Source organism: Passer domesticus, chromosome 4 (assembly GCF_036417665.1).
Source record: "Passer domesticus isolate bPasDom1 chromosome 4, bPasDom1.hap1, whole genome shotgun sequence".
Taxonomy (NCBI): domain Eukaryota; kingdom Metazoa; phylum Chordata; class Aves; order Passeriformes; family Passeridae; genus Passer; species Passer domesticus.
In genome coordinates this window covers 46007329-46023729 of record NC_087477.1, presented here as the reverse complement: position 1 = coordinate 46023729, position 16401 = coordinate 46007329, and the positions used below count along the sequence as shown (strand labels likewise).

The following is a 16401-nucleotide window of genomic DNA, read 5'->3' as shown; positions in this document are numbered from 1 at the left end:
TGGGTAACATCAAGGTTAAAACTCAGGATTAGAATGCATATACTTGAATGAATTAATATAAGTGGATTTTTAAAAGCCAAATAAATATATGTCCATGCATTCCTTTATGTGATCTCACCAAAAAAATTGCTGTAGATAGCTGTACACACACATATACTTGAATGAATTAATATAAATGGATTATTAAAAGCCAAATAAATATATGTCCTTGAATTCCTTTATGAGAGCTCACAAAACAAATTGCTATAGACAGCTGTACACGCAGCTATATAATCAACATTCTGTACTAGTATAAGAATGAAGAAGAAATATACAAATTTTGTTGATTGATTTAATATTACATTTTTTTGGCAAATACATTGCTTCCTAGATGTCTTCGATGCCTACTGGTCTCTTCTCAACTTGAGTTCATGCCTTCCTACTATAGATCCTGCATTATTTCACTGAATAACCCATGGGTACCAACGTTTGTCAGGACTGGTTTTTCTGTATGTTTAAAGGGAACAAAAACTGTAATATTTTCTGTTAATCTCAAATTATTCGTGTAGAAATTAACCTCATTTTCTGGATCAATGCCCTTGTCATTGATCACCTCGCTTTTGCATCTTTTACACTTTCATCCACATTGCAAAACATATGTCATGTAAGTCTGTGTATTAAGCTTGGTGAAAAACTTAAGAACAGCCTCAATATATTTTGTTTATCAACTGATTAATGTTCCTGTTGAATTTGATAAACCTCAGTATTTAAGAATCTCAGTGCTGAAGTAGCACAAGAGCACATGTACCATTTTGGACCACCTCAGAGCACTGTCTTCTATTTTGGTTTGTTGGGGGGTAGTCTTTATTTATTTATTAAGTTTTTAGTTTGCAGAGTTCTTTATGTGAAAAATAAAGACTCTAGCACTATGTTTTAACTGAAGATATAGTCAAATCTTCTCTTAATATGAGGTATAAATTACCATTTTCCTTGTAAGAAAGTAATATTTACAAGGTTAAACAATCGATCTCTTTCCAAATTATATTCTTCCTTTGCTTTTCTTTATTGCTCTCTATGGCAGATTCCATTACACATCTCATCCTATTACTGCTTCATAGTCTTCATGCTGTTTAATCTTTATCTTTTTACTCTGCTTTTCATAGTATTTCCAGCTCTTATAATTTAATTCACTGTTCCATTCTTCATTTGTTTTCATATATTTCTATTTTATTTTTTTAACTTAGTTAACACGTCTTTTGTTGTCTTCATCTCATTTTCTATCTTGCCATTGTCACTCAAATTAAACACATCTTAATTTTCTATCAGTCATGCATTAGGTACCAGGTATGCATTTCTGATTTCTTCAGCTATTTTGTGAAATTCTATGACTTTTTTTTTTTTTTTGGGGGGGGGGAGCAGTTCTCCAACAAGAATTGATATTTCAGTAACAAGTGCTGAAGATGTTAGTTTAAAAGGAAAAGACATTCTTCTACAATCACAAACAGGAGATGCTTGATAAAGAATATTGATGTCATCACTATGTATTCAGAAAAGACTGAAGGCTACAAGGAAAGAGCAGGAAAGGCAGGGGTTCTTTCTTTTCCAGGAGCCCTCCAAAAGTAGGCATTCTTACATAAACATCACAGGGCTTTTGGGGTGCTGGTCCATATCTTAACTACAAAAAAGAAAAGGAAATACCAGACATACTTCCCCCAAGAACCTCCAAAAATACCTTTCCATTTCTACCTGAGTTTAGGAAGTGATTTCTTATCTGCAGATTTGCTGATCATTTTATCACTGAATGTTAGTTACTGCAGAGGTCTTTGGTGATAATTCACCTTTCAAAATTCATGTAGATAGAACCAAGGGTAAATAGGAGTATACGCTAACTTCTCACTTATTCAGTTAAGTAAAAATATGCTTTGAAAATTTTAATGTAAAATGCTCACTTTGTTTATCTTCTTCAATTACTTTTCAGTCACCACTGAAAAACACCACCACCATTTGAATTTTCTGTATCAGAACCTGGTCTTATAATTTTTCAAGCAGACAAAGGCAATTTTTTAACTTATTGAATTTTGTATTTGAATTGCAATGAGATAACTTGCTTTTTTTCCTTGTACTGTAAAAGGACTTTTTTAAATTAAGAACATAATAACTTGTTTATAACTTTTTTAGTGTAAGACACCTCTAAGCATGTGGCAAGTGACTCCAAAAGTCCTTGAGGAATTTATTTTAAATTGGACTTACTGTACTAGAATGGCTTTGTTCTTGTTTAGCTTTGTACAACCTGTAGCTGATGTTTTCTTTTACAATGAGCTTTGGGTTTCTCCAAAGGTCAAGAATAATCTTGCTTTTGAATGGAAGAAAGGAGAATGACATTTCATTGTCCATAACTTAAAAATTCACTTCCTTACTTTTACTTTTTATAAAAAGAGTTGGCATACTATTCATATGAGCACTTTCAATCTGTAATCACCAGCATGGTTTATTGTCCTTGACTTGTTTTCAGCAGAGTTGTATGGTATTTTTTTATTTTCTTTTTTTCCATATACAATGACAGTTGTACTGTATCGGGAGGAAGGTACAGCAGGAAAATTTTAACTTTTTTGGCATGTTTTTCATTCAGTAACAAGCACAACTTCTGATGAATAGGGGAATGATCTGACACTGACTTGGTGTCTAAATCTTCCAGTCATACAATGTTACAAGCAATGTATTAGAAAATTGAAATTTAAAAGAAAAATTAGTCAGGGAGGAATAAACATTTTGAGATTGGCTTTAGTTTAATGGTTAGGCTGATCATGAATATGAGGAGCCCAGATTCACGGTTACCTGAACAGGTAGATTCAATAGTTTCAATTTTACCTTATTTTAACAATGAAAATTGAGATTAGACATGAGAAAAAATACTTCACAATGAGAGTGGTTAAACACTGGGATAACTTGCTCAAAGAGGCTGTGGATTCTGCACACTTCAGCTTTTTCACTGCCTCAAGTCCTGAGCAACCTTTGAAGTTAGTTCTACTAAGCAGAAGCTTGGACTAGATGACCTTGAGGGTTCCCCACCAGCCTAAACTATTATATGAATCTTGTACTAACCTTCAGAGCCCATAAGCAGATGGTGAGAAATCCAAATTCAAGTTAATGTTCTTTTTGTGTTAAAGGAGAGATCTCATATCTGATTGAATGCCAAGTCCACAATGTGCTTAAAGTAAATTTCTTCATTTCTTGACCCTACATTACACAAGTTATTATTAGTTGAATAAATGGAGCAGAAATTTTGTTAGGAACATCTGTTAATTGGGTCATTTCTGTACCTAATTCATTTTCAGTCAGTTGTTTTCTCCAGATTCCTTCTTGAGATACTTCATTTTCTTGCACTATCTATCAAGTCAGAGCACCTAAGCTGATTCAAGAAATGCCACCCTGAGTCCAACCCCTGCTGGCAACTGGTAGACCCACAAAATTCCTTAGGATCATCTAGTGGTCCATGTTTGCTACACCAGGTTCTCCTTTCTCAGAAATCCTCTCATTTTATCTGTTTATTTTCACTTGAAGCTCTGTGTCAGGTAGAAAAACCTGAGACACTTTTAATTTTCCATCTGTGGTCCTAGAGAGTTTGTTCCACCATTAATGGGAAAGAATGACCAGTGTGCATTTGTACCATTAGAAACAATTCTTTCATTCTGTGTGATGTACCTGGCTATGATTTTTAGGGCAGCATCATACTTTTAATTTTCTAGCATTGAGGTTGCATAAAGAATCAGAGGTCGAATTCCAGGTTGCATTTTTTTTTAATATGGAGGACTACGTGGTTTACTTTCACTCTGAAGCAGTTGAGTGCAAAGTAGGTGGAGGTGAATGCATCTTTCCAGATGGTGTAAACAGGTAGAATAACTGTCTTTGCCTGGACTCCTGGATGTCTGGAGCCAGCCCTGCTCTACTCTGCAAGTGCCCCACCTCGTGTACCCCATGTTTTGTCAAGTCTCATTAACACAAGCACAGGTCACCCAAATTCTCTCTCAGTTTCAGGGCCAGAGCTGACTTGCAACTGCCTAGGTCCACTGGTGTGCAGAGCACAGCTGCCTGCCTGTCTGTCTGTCTGTCTGTCTGTCAGCAGCCACAGCACCTCTGTCCCCTTGCAGGGCATGTGTGTGGAGTGCCAAAGCACAGGCAGGAGATTGCTTTCCCTAGACAGAGTCTCTCTTCCCAGAGCTGGGAGAGATGAAGATCTCAGTAACCAAGAGCTAATCTTTCCTGTCGAGGTGAACCATTCATTACCAAAAGAGTCTGCTGGGTGCAGTCTAAGGGGTCACAATGATCAGTAACATCTGCCCATGGACTGCATCGGTGCCGCCCTTATTCATACAGGTACTGCCATTGTTTGGAGAACTGCAAGGATGTGTGAGAAAAGCCAGTCTAGTCCAAAGGTGCAGCAATAGAAATTCAGATAATTTATCATTCTTGTCTTGTGAAACTGCCCTCTCCTCAGGCTATTGGTGGTAGAGTTAGCAGGTGGGGAGAGGAAATAGACTGCCTGCTTTTCCCTAAGTTGATTTATGTCTGTTCACTGTAAACAAAACAGTATATATAATAGATGTGGGCTTTAATTAGACTGTTGTAAAATATGCAATTACAGCTACTAAGATCCCTTTCATGTCTGAACATATAAATGATTTCAAGATTGTTGATGAAACTTTGTAAGGGAGCTAGCTGGTTTCCAAAATCTGCACTTAAATGTTTGTTTTTTCCATAATCAAGAATGCCTTCAAGTACATTCTATAAAAGTTTGCTTATTACAAAGATCTGGACAATACAGGAGATGATTTTGTTTCCATTTTAGGCTTTTAAAAATTAGTAATTTCTAGGAGGCAATAACAAAGCAAATAAAAATACATTTTCTTTTTCATATGTATGATGTAGGCTTTTTTTTTTCAGTGTGTGGGCCCAGTGTATTACATTATGTGCTAGAGATACCATTGAAATTATAAGAACAATTTGCTCATAGTCCACACAACCGTGTAGTTGACTTGGTTTTGATAAACAAAACAAAAATACTTCCTGTGTCTGTGATCTGTTAGCAAACTGCATGTCCTTGTTGTGTGGAATTCAAATGGCTTTATATTCCTATTAGTCTTTGAACTCATGCTTCACCTTCAGCTGTTACTTAGATTTTGTAGCCAAAATCTAAGTTTATCCTTATGTTTTGCACATAAGGAAGGTGATGAAAAAGTATTTGCTGTAAGCCAAGAAGAAAATTGACTTGTTCTACATGAAGCAACTAAGTAAATGAGCTTTTCCTCTTAACTCTTCTTACCAGTTTTTTTTTTTTACTTTTTTTCTTCCCTTCCAAATCATCACACAAAAGCCAGTGCAGAAAATGAGAGCAGAAAATGACTGATTTTGTAGATAGCCCTTGCACAGCCGTGAGGAAAGGAATATAGCTCAGGAAGAGTTCTGTCTTTCCCTCCAGCACACGGAGCTCAGGCTTGCTCTGTTTGCAGCTGTAACACGGTGCTGGCTCAGAGGCACCCAGCCTGTAAAGCCCCCAGTGCTCTGACCCTGTAGCATCGAGGTTATACCTGAGTGTAGTACTTCAATGATCTGACCATGTCACTTAATCAGAGAGGACAGTACCAAAACAAACACTGAATTTCTGAGTTGTGTGATCCACAAAAAATGTAGCCAGCATTTTGTTCATCGACAGCCAGGGTTTGTTTTTGTCCTTTCTGCGCAGCTGCTCTGAGGTGCACCAGCACCTGAAGGGGGACTGGTAAATCCTACAGCACTCAAGATGACCTCATGTGACCACCCATGCCTCTGCATCACATTTTTCAATACTTTCATGGGCTCAAGATAGCTAATTTGCAGTGAATATGACTAGCTTGGGCTTTTGAGGGGGGCTTGATAAATTCTGCACAATGGAGAGGTGATGAACCTTTTTCTGTGTGTGATGTGGCCTGGGAGCAGAGTGGTACCTTTGTTACACCACACCTGCCCTGAGAAGCCCAGACAACCCAGACTGGCTCTGCACAGAGCCAGCTCTGAGTCTTCCTATCCAGGGCATGATTAATCCACCTGGATTTGATTATAAATGGTTAATCCCCTTGGATAAAGCACAAATGATGTGGACTGACTAAGCCCCTGCTGCATAAGAAATATTATTATTCATTGACTCTAATAGCAGCTCGTGTGATCTAAAATAGAATAGTCTCTTTTGCCAGGAAAATAAACAACTAAAAAAAATAAAATGGAATTGGGTTTTTATCTCAACCATAGATTACATCTAGAAGGATTTTTAAAAGTGGATTTTAAAAGATTAATTTAAAATAATCCCTACAGTTTGATGGGATTTAAAATTGTATTAATTTATTTCAAAAATGTATTTGAAGTCCTTTTAAAAAGTAATTTTCTTTATTTTTCTGTTGCATAAAAACTTACCTTACAATTTGTATCATACCGTTGGCCAAATGTTACTTGATAGCTGTTTAATTTTCACTATAGTTAATATTGATTCATAATGTTGTGCCATTAACTTCAGTCCTATATCTAAACATACATAAATTATGACAAAAACCTGAAAATATCAGATTTTGACCTCAGCCTTCATGTTTTCTGTCTGCTGGAATTAGAAACCCATCCTCCAAATACTGCTTTTATATCATTTTTTAAAGACACAGAACTCAAGAAGGAGTACTTTTAAATAAGTAAAACACTGGGGAAAAACAAGTTTCTGTTGTTTTAGTATTTCTTTTGTTGTGGAAGAAAAGGTAGCTAAAATGTTTTTATGGTGTTATTTGATGATTACCCTCTTTGTGAGGTTAGAAATGTTCATAAAACACATTTAAAAGACACTGGGAGTTGAAATAAAGTGTAGGAAAGAATGCGCTGTGGGTCCTCTAATGCCAGGTTTCTTGAAATATTTCTTCCAAATATATTAAATGAGCCTTCCTTGCACTCATGAATATGTTCTTTCTGATTCCTACTAGGACTATACATTTCATTTTTTCCTTCTGATTTCATAATGAAGTGAGAGCTATGGATCATTGGATAGACATAAAGCTTGTAAGTAGGTGGAATTTAGATCTGGGATAGCTAACAGTGTGGGGAGAGGTGACTCGTGTGGATGCCACAAAGGTATTTACGTTACAGTAATTCTGTGTTCCCTGGATGGTAAAGAGGTCACCTCAGTTCCAAGACATTTTCCTTCCTTCCCTCTTCCTTCTGTCCTTCATTCTGTCTTCTTTTTCTTTCTGGAAAAAGGAAAATACTTTTCTGTGAAGGGTCAGAAATATAATTGGGAAGCAAGTTATTAGACAGGAAATTACATCTAATTTTTTTCTGGATGAACTCATCAATGGTGAGAAGAATAAGAAAACAACACTTTGTACAGATTTTTGTTCAGAAAATAAAGAAGCATGTGGATAATTCTTCATGGAAAACATGCTTGGGTGATTCAGAGTATCAAACTTGGAAGAATAATGAGGTATCATGTTTTAGACCCTTTACATTTTTTCCAGCTCAGAAGAGTTACAATACCATACAGAGGTAATTTCGTAATCAGTTCAGGAAAGGTGCTGGAGTCCTAGCCTGCCAGGCTATTATTTTTTACTGAAGAGCAAGAGAATTGCTCTGTCTTGATGTTTACAATAACTTAAAGGCCAACTAGATTGTTCAGTTATTTAGATTCCACTCAAATAGGCAGAAAACAGTCTATCTAATTTGAAGTTATTTCAAATATGCTCTCTAATCTCATGTATTTTTATAGGAATATATAATTTTCTAATGACACCTCTATAAGCAGATGCCTCCATGCCATTAATATGGTTTTCTGTTCACAGCAGTTATACTCCTATAAGACCTATTGTTTTTAGCAAGATATGTCCATTTTTATGTAAATATCCTAATAAAATGGGAATAGTTCATAGTTCCTAAGGGTCTTTCCCTATTATAAAATTACACCAGAAACAAAACAAAAACCCCAAAATTACTTACTGCAGAGCAACCCCTCCTTCCCAATCCATCACACAACCACTTCCTTAGTTTCCAGTCATGGAAAAAGGATCATGGAGGGAGAAAACTACATCTAGCTATGCTCACAGCCCAGCCATACCCTATTGATTTTGTATGATGATGGGAGCCCTCTGGCTGGATGCCAGATTGCACTTCCTGTGCTGCAGGGAAGAGTGAGGAGGTGCAGCACTCCTGGCTCTGGACAATGGGTATTTTGCAGTACAAGACTTGTGTGGTTGGCAAATTTAATATGGTTTTCAGCTATCATACTTGAAGTTTTAGCACTTGATACCATTTATCATGAACTCTGTTATTATTAGCATCTTGCTGCCTGCCACCTGCTAAAGATCTTAAGTCACTGCCAATGTTTCTTTAGTTCTCTGTGCTTTCATAAGGCTTCCTTTCAGTTTTTTCTACCTTTCTCAATTTGCTTTAGAATATTTAATTGCTAATTTTATATTTTTCTTCTTCTCAATTCATGATGAATGGTTATTGTATTTCTAACATCTTGAATGAGAAGAGCTTGGGCTACACTTATCCCTTAGTGGTGGGGGAATTATGATTTATTAGATGAGGCCTCCAATATCCCAAAGTAGCTTGTATTGAGATTCATATACCTTTTTCTATTTACATTTTTCCATTGATGTTGCTCCCAAGCTTTCCTAGTCTTGAGGAAGCAAGTTTTTTTACATAACTATACGAAAGTATTGTCTGTTTCTCTGGACTACAATCAACTCCGAATTGCTGGTATACTGACAAACATTTACCATTGGGTTAGAAGGCGAGTGGTATAGAAAACCCCACACTGTTGGACATTATCTATAGCTCATAGGAGCTCTAACAATGTTTGGCTTCTGTGAGATGCCTACTAATCTCTCATTAGTCTCCCCACATTTGAAACTTTCCACAGGGTTTGTGTGCCTTTGAGGCAAGGGTTTCTCTCCAGTGTGAAGTTGTTAACTCAGAGACCCAGCCATGCCAGTTCTCCTCCTGCTGGTTACTGGTCAGCACTGATCAGGTCTGTTACAGATTGCCATGAAGTTTAGATTTCTTAGAACCTGCAGATAACTGGTGTTCTTCTCTCTCCACCCTTTCCCCTGAACCATGTAGGTGTCCCCCGCTTTTGCCCACTCTCCATCCAGTGATTTTAGCCAGCACACTACTAGGCCTATGGACTTTATGGGGAGTCATTGTACCAAGGGGAATTTTTAGTGCTGCTCAGGGTAGTGACTCATGACAAAGTCGTATAACCAGCTTGCTTTCTGAAATTACTCCTTTCTTTGAAGAGGTTTGAGTTAATGCTTCTCTATTGTGCTAGACTACAGGGCGCCCTTCCATGCTCTATTGTACAACACATGTCTACTAGAGGCATTATGATTTTAGTCAGTTAACTTAATTGCATTTATGGACTAAATTTTCTGTTTGTCGCTCCCATTTATTCAGAGGAGAGCTCATCAGAGTGCAGTAGGTTAGCACATTTTGGGCTTACACCCTCCCTTCAGAAATAACATTCAACTCCAGCACTTGCATCATGTAAGGTAATGAAGTCTTTTTATAACAGCTCTGTGTCAGACCTTGTGGCCTCTGGTGCACCATATTTAGAGATTTTCAGAACAAGTGCCCATATTTGAACTTTAGAGGTCCTCTGGGAACACAGGTAATCTGAAGCCCAGAGCTAGTAGTTTATTAGCAATGTTATTTTGATTTCAATTAAAACAATTAGAGCAAAATAAAATTGAAGTAACTAAATAAAGAAGTAGCTACCCAAAGGACATGCATGCAGTAAAAAATTGATTGCTTATGAGAGGTTGAATACTTTCCATTTGGGTGATTTGGCACAGTTTTTCTGAAAGATTAGTATTTTTTTTTATCTGTGCTCCTGATGCCTACATTTCTGCAAATTTCAGTGTGGGTTAGCAGACACACATAGGGACACCCATAGTAAAAAATTTTAACATTAGTAAAATATATTAAAAACCAACATATAAGAATGTGTTTTCCAATTGTTTTGTGGGTTTTGGAGATTTTTTACAATTATTCTCAACTTTCTCTAAATTCCTGTATTATAAACAATTTACCTATCTATTTTCTTATGAGAGCACTAACCTTTTTAGACCTTTTTATTTGAATTTAAATATTGCTACGAGTGCTTAATGACAGCAGAGTTTCATTAATCAATGTTAATAATTTATGATGCTGCACACTGAATTTCTTGTGTCTTTAGTTTCAGATTAAATCAAATCTTTACACAAGCAAGCTATTTCACAAGAAAACTAAATGTCCTTACAGCAATGTTTAATTTTTTCTTGATATATGAAATGAGAAATTATAATTATGATAGATACATTGTATCATGATGAGGCTAGTTACTTGAGAAATTTTGCAGTTAATTTTAGGCTTACTTATGGATGTATATACAAATCATATTGGAATATAGATAAGAGTTAATGTCAAAACAATTTACCTTGAAACTGCTTTTTGCTTACAGATTGCATTTCTGAATGCATGGAAATTATGAGAAAACACAAAAAGGGGTCTGTTCATGGTGGGGTAAGTGTTTTGATATACACCATTCTGTGAAGAGCTATTCATTATCATCACTAATTAAAGAATTTCTTTCATTAATGAGTGTAAATATATATATAAACAGGTGTTATGAATCACATCAAAAGGCAATACTTCCCTGATACTAAAATCAAAGTTCCAGAGCCCTCTTTACAGTTAGTTTTAATAATATCCTGATTTCAAAAGAGACAATTGAAGTCAGTAACTTTCTTCTTGAACTTAATTTGAGAGTTTCAAACTGCAGCAGATCATAAACCAATCTTCATTTGGTCTGAATTATTCAAAAGGAAATGAGACCTACTAGAGTGCTCCTGTCTTCTGAATCTGACATAGAGACAATGAAAAAGCACTGTTTAGTTCAAGCTGGTATTGAAACTGATTTACGCTATCAAATAAAGTGTGCTTCACATTTCTTGTTGCATAGATATTAATGTATATCATGAACTCAGCTCAGTTTATATCTGCATGGATTAAGTCCAACAAAAGAGGCATTTCTGTAAAGCTGTCAGGAAAACAAACCTGTTACCACATGAAAATACATGCAGCACTCTGAACACTTTAGTTTAATGAATTTATTTTGCTGTGCTTATCCCAGCCTGTGAGGCAGAGGACAGTGATTTATAACTTGCAGAGCCACAGGCCTGATAGGATGATGAAGGGCCATTTCTTCTCATTATGTCAGCAGAGCTTCTTTTCATCTCTTCTTTTATTCTCTGTTCATTGTTTGCCCTTGGCATCATCAGTCACCAGACAGTGCAGTTTACAAACATTGTTTTGGCTGGCAGAAAATAAATTGGTCAGCCAATGATGTGAAATCTATCAAATTCCTACAAAGCTGCATCTTGAAATCCCTATTCGAGCTGATCCGTACTTTAGGTAACATTTTACTTTTAAGAAATAGATTCTTCCTTCCTCACTCATTACTCAGAGCAAGATGCATTTCCTTTAATCTTTCAGCAGTCAAAGGCTGACCAACTTCCAAGAGCCATAGAGACTAAATCATTTATCTCTGAACCTTTTTTGCTTTTTACAAAACCCACATGGACAATTTTATGGAGGCATAGTAGAGCAGTGTTTGTCATTGTGGGTAACCAAATGTGAATAACAGCCAGCATGGGGAAAGTAGCTGAACTTCATTGTTGAAAGGAAAACATGTAAACCAGAAAGGCGACATGAACAGGTCTAAAACCAGAAACAAACAATGTGTTGTGTTTATCCACTTGAAGTCATTTAAACTATAAAGCCCTGTTTGTTTGAGTGGTTTGGTATAATGCACAAGTAAATCAGTTGTCTGCAAATGACTGCAGCTGCTGAATGGGAAATTAGGTGCTTGTATATTTTATCTAAAAAAATAAATAAATCTGGATTACAAATCTGAACAAAAGTAGACACACGGGCATGGCTTTTGTTAAATAATTGAGCTATTTGGTGGAGCTGTTGTGACCAAAACGTGACTAGATACACATTTCTCCACTCGAATGGAGACATGAAGAAGATTTGCAGAATATGAAGGCTGGAAGGCATTGTGCCATGCATATATGAATTTTAGCCTCTTGGGACAAAGTCTTGAAAAATATCCCCTAACTATCATTATTGCCAACTAGGGGATCACAGACTGAGACTAACAGAAAAGTAATTTACTCTGCTAGTCCACTACATCTCTATTGTGATGTGTGTTTGAATGATTTGAAGTATGATGGGGCTTTTTTAATGGTAGCCATTGTAAGCTGATAAACCTGAAGTTACTGTTAGGCCTGAGTTTGAAGGTAAATATGAAAGGAAAACATTTTTTTCAGTGTTCTGACCTTTTCTATGCTCCTGTTAACTGGATTTACTGTTTATAGCCCACATGGTGGTGATAGCAATGATTAAAATCTTCCACAACGAACCTGAGGACTTGAATGGGTATTTTTCAAGAGTTTTGCTCTGCACAAATTTCTCATAAGCGTCAGTAATTATTTGTCATCAATAACTGGAAATTGAAATGTGCATAAAAAAGCCAGAAGCAATAACTGAAATGTTCTGAGTAATATTTCTTAGGTTTGTAGTGGCTTGCATGTGTGTGTTCCATGCTCCTTTTTTTTTACCAGCAACGCCAGGATTGTGAGGTACTCCAAGGACCAGGGCTGTAGGCATCCCAGGATGTGTCCATATATATCACACTCTTCAGCCTCCACCTGTGGGACACACCTTGCACTGCTGTACAGAACTGAAGGTTTTAAGCTGATCTAAAGCATTTCAGTCTGCAGAAGGCTGAGCTGTGGGGTGCTGCAGGCTCAGCACAGAAGACTGCAGTGCTGTCAGTGCCAGAGCCCTGGAAAGACAGGTCAGGAGGGAGACCTCTTTCACCCTTATGTGAGTCCCATGGTTTCCACCTGTCTGAAGTGGGTCAAAACAAAATAAACTCCTTGAGCCCAAATCTGTCATTTATTTTTATTCCAAATATTGTGATCAAGTTGCAGCAGCCCAGTGTCTAAGAACATGCAAGTCCCTCAAGGACCATTAAAGAGTTTACCTATCCCACCAGTCTGGGCTGTTGAGAAATTCCAGACCTGCTGTTGATTCAGAAGGGATGGGATACAGCCACCCCCACCCCAACTGCATCAGTTTATTTGCTGTTCTGAAATGCATTAGCAATCAATCATTTTGGTTTGATCTTTTTGGTGCAGCAAATATTTGTAGAAGGAAAGACTTGACTGAAAACCTGTCCCTCAGAATGACAAAATTCAGGATGAAAAATACATTTGCTGTAAAAAACTTGGGGGCTCTTTAGTCCATTTAAAGCAGCAAAGTAGGGAAGTGTCCTTTACTCTTGGAAAGTTTGATTAAGTGCCATATCTCTCTTGTTCCTTTATTTTAAGTCATCAGACTGTCACAGCTGTCACAGATCTGGCTATGCAACTGTCTAAAGTATTTGTTTTAACAAATGACTTTGTGCTTTGGCAGCCTCCTCAGGCAGCGAAGTTGTTAGATTTTTAAATTACTCTTTGGATACTTACAAGATGGGCTGCTGATGTCCATTCAATTTGCTTTTTATCTTTCTGTGAGCACAGTAATTTTTACTGTGTTGTTTTTTATATTTTTTGAGGAATTTAAAATTACTTTTCTGGTCCTCTCCAAGATCAGCAACTCTGTAGATGACTTTCTTTCTGTTTGAAATCAGTGAATATTTATTGAAACTTCCAAAGTGTTTCAAATAGTTCCATGTACAATTAAGTTTGTATGACTCTTTCTTTATTTTAGAATATGTTTGTTTTTTTAAAGCAACATTTTAAAAAGCTTTTTTTCCCCCTTTGAGTACATATCTTTCTTAACTCATTGTTTTTATCTTATAGGTTTGCAAATGATACAGGCAATTACCTCTATGATCTTCTAATATGTATAGCAGACAGATACAGATGCTGCTGTTGAAATGGTGGAGAATTTAATTTATTTTTCTTAGATTAAGGAGCAGTATTTTTCACAAACAGCTCTGACTCTAAGGAAATAACTGATTGTTACAGGGCTTTACCTGTTTCCTTTATTGACAGAAGGCAGAGGTGATAGTCCTGCAGAAGACAACAGATGAGCTCAGCCATCAGGCAGATATCCCTGAACAGTCTTTTGGCTTTTTCACAGGAAACCTTGCTGTGGCCAGCATTCATTGAGTCTTGGTGGAGCAGCTGTGTGTTGATGGATTCCTTTGAATTGAAGGTAGAGTCAGAGCCAGCATCTTCCTTCCTTTGAAAGGAGGATTTTTTTGTAGGATTTCTTTATCAAATTGAGGTGCTTCTGTGCTAAGGAACCTCTTAAAAGTAATTCATCTTTCATTGGTACACATATTGAAGTCTTGGCACAGCTATGACTTCATATTTATTTTTTGTAGAGTTATGGAGAAATACCATTTTTCTCTCTATATGAATAAAGATTGGGTGGGGGCAGAAAGATTAGCTTCAGTATCTGAGTTACTAGATGCTAATTCTTAGAATTAAGAAGTCCTTTACAAATAAATAGATGCAGTCTCACTTCTCCAGGATTTTATTCTGCTTAATATATGAGATATTTAGATCTAAAAATTGTAGCTTCCATGATGTTGAATTGCCATGTTTCAGTCATATCCTACCCAATGAATTCAAAATGCCACCCTTTATTTAAACATGGAAGTGCAATTTGGAAGCAGCGTACACGCTGCTACTGGTTGTAAAGGTTGCAGAGTCATGGAGGACTCATATCTGTAATTTTTTAAGGGACCACTCTTTAGTCTGCTGTGGGCATTGAAACAGCTGAAACTTGTCTGGATTCTATATGGCAGTATTTATTGCCTTACTGTTCAGCATCTGTTTTTCATGTAACACATCCCTGTGTCTGCAGGGAAAAATCTATATTAAAACTTCAGATATAACTTTCTGGCTAAAGTTACATAAAGCCTTGGATTTAGAGTTTCCCAAGTACATCTATATACAAACAGCATCAGCCTATGAAACCTTTTATATCTATTGTATATTTTTATTTTACTAATCATTATAAACATCAACATGATTAAAATATTTTAATCAATTTTTGATCACCACTAGAATTACTGTTGGAATTAGGGACTCTTTGCATGTGTTGAACCTTTCAACATGACACTAGAAGGAGTAGTTTCAAATCCTTACAGGCTTTTAAAAGTTTCTCCCTTTTTTATTCCTTTCTCACATGAAAGAGGTACCTGTCGAAGAGTCACACTTTCCAGGAAATTAGTATTCTTCTCATCTTCCTATCACTGTCTAGAAACCATGCAGCTCTTCATCTTAGAAAGCCACTGTAGACTATTTAATTTAGCTAAGCGCATCTTAGGGCCATCATTGTGCTTTTAAAACGACTTCTTCTCCTCATGGTCTGTTATATTTCTGCCTATTTTAAGCTGTGCTAAGATGCCTTCTGTATTTTTCATTTTCCCCCTTTTGTCTATGTGCCTTTATTTTACTTCCAGTCTTCTATCTCCAGTCTGGTCCCATGCCATGTTTGTAGGTGATGATGAAGGACAGCAATATATCTGAGTTCATAACCTTAATAAGTTTATAAAGTAACAGGTAAAAAACAAAAAGTATTGAAAAAGATCTTGTGGAGTCGAAAGTTCTTTATTGTTAGACTGGCCTGCCCATCAACAAACAATTGATCTTCTCTTGCCTCACTTGTCCCTATCCTGTTTGAGAGATAGAATTGTATAACTAGTTGAGTTTCACCTGTTTTAAACCAACATAAGTTAATAAATTGGAAGACTGCAAATGAAAACCACCTGTAAAGTTCCTTTACAAAACCACAGTCATTCAGAAGACATATTTAAAAAAAAAAAGGTATTTTATCCATTTCTCATAATAAGGTTTTCTATTTGCATTTCAGTCATTTTTTCTTATTGTGGTTTTCAGCAATGCTATATTTTTATGGGCCTATGTATTTGTACGTGAGAAGATAAATATTTCAATATCAAAAATATCAATGGAGTCTTTGAATTTGCTTTAATCTCTTTCCTTAAAGGTTTGAATATTCAGCAAGGATGGGTTTTTTTGCTATACTTTGTTTCCAAAGTCAATAGGAAACATCTCATAAAAATGCATTTTATTTTGTAAGCTTAATGCTAGATGTTATTATTTACATGCTGTATTATGTTGGGAAAAGAGATAGCTTAAATTAATGGCATTAATAATTCCTCTCATAAATTATATTGTAAAGAAAATAAAATAAAAAATTGCAAAAAAAATCAGTTTCAAATATAACTGATACATCTCAGGGAGTATCTTTGAATTATCTTTCTTTAACAAGGAAATGAATATGGTAATGTCATAATTCCAGTAATATTTGCTTGACCATTTCTTTGCTAAA

General features: G+C 36.2%; 1 long non-coding RNA gene across 1 annotated transcript in view; it reads left to right on the top strand.

The window, feature by feature from the left end:
* Positions 1 to 16401, top strand: part of LOC135299133 (uncharacterized) — a 73512-nt gene that overhangs the window by 19170 nt on the left and 37941 nt on the right. The window contains exon 9 of the long non-coding RNA XR_010361177.1: positions 10484 to 10545. This is a non-coding gene — a long non-coding RNA (uncharacterized LOC135299133). The remainder of the gene's footprint in view (positions 1 to 10483; positions 10546 to 16401) is intronic.